Below are 1,445 nucleotides of genomic sequence, written 5' to 3'. Positions count from 1 at the left end.
AAAATATAATAATATTTGAATAGGCTTCCGTGCAGTGTTCCCGTCAGTTTGCGCTATCATTATCATCTACCATAGTTTATTCTGGATTTTTACTAAACGATTAAATGTGGTAAAAAAAATTTGAAATTAACGGTGAATACGGCAGAAGTACATACTAAACAGTCCAAAAGAAAAAGAAACAAAGCAGTTCCCCAGGTGGGATTGGAACCCAGAATCAATGGATTAGTAGTACGATGCTTTATCCATTCGGCTACTGGGACGTTATGGTTATACACCATGGATTCACACGTCCGTGATGTATAATGTTAGTCTGTACGCCATCTATTGATGAATATAATTTTTATAAATTTTTAACTTTTTAACTTTTTTGAAATTTTTGAGCCAGAACCACCTCTCAGACGGTGCTGATTCTGAAAATATATTTAGTTTTCCTCTAGGCTGCGGAGTTCTCTAGTTATGCGCGAACACACAAATTCGGCTGAACAACTTTATATATATAGATATAGTGTATGCAGCCCAATACAATGCAATACAATACAATGCAGGGTGCGAAATTAACGCGAGTCCGGTTCGAGTCAAATACTCCCTGATTTACTGTCGGACTCCCTGATTTGACATATGCAGGAGCCCGTGTGACTCCCTGAAAATTAATTCTGCTATACAGTACTAACTAGTTTATTCCAGAGCACGGCCTCGCGGAATTACCGTATTTTTTCCAGCGAAAAGTTGTTCTAAGAAAATTTGTCAGACGTGCACCGCAAATGTCCTCTAATGTGCATAATATATATGTACGTATATGTATATACTAGCTGGGCTACCCGGCGATGCCCGGGATTTTTTGGGGGTTACTGCTTTTCTGCTATTTCATGCGTTTAGCTGGGCTACCCGGCGATGCCCGGGATTTTTTGGGGGTTACTGCTTTTCTGCTATTTCATGCGTTTTCTGCTATTGCTTGCGTTTCGGCATTTCATGCGATTGCCTGATTTTAAGCCTGACTATAGTTGGGCGCTATATGATTGCTATTTACTTTTCTGCTGCGCTAGGATTCGTCTTGACTTTTCTGCTGCAGTGTATAGTGGAGCGCTAGGATTGCTGTGATTGTTAACTTTTCTGCTGCGCTAGTACTTTTTTGGGGGAAATGTGTTGTTTGTTTTTTTGCCCTTATTTTGGCCTTTTTGTGCAAATTATTTTTGGCCTAAAATAGTCGTCACGTCATGCTGATTGAGAATATACCTCACGGGTGACCCCCTGGCAATGCCCCTGGCGATGCAAATTGTTTTTGGGCCTAAAATGGTTGTCGCGTCATGCTGATACATGCGTCTAAACAGAGGAATTGCTCCGACCTGTGATTGAATAATAAAAACCCCGGCGACTTCCGCTATTATGCTATGACCGGTAGGAACGTGTACTAACTATAATATGGAGCGAAGGATTTCAGTTAGAAT

This window comes from Priapulus caudatus, unplaced genomic scaffold (assembly GCF_000485595.1).
Source record: "Priapulus caudatus unplaced genomic scaffold, Priapulus_caudatus-5.0.1 Scaffold186, whole genome shotgun sequence".
Taxonomy (NCBI): domain Eukaryota; kingdom Metazoa; phylum Priapulida; class Priapulimorpha; order Priapulimorphida; family Priapulidae; genus Priapulus; species Priapulus caudatus.
The sequence above is the reverse complement of the archived record's forward strand: the minus strand, read 5'-3'. Positions refer to the sequence as shown.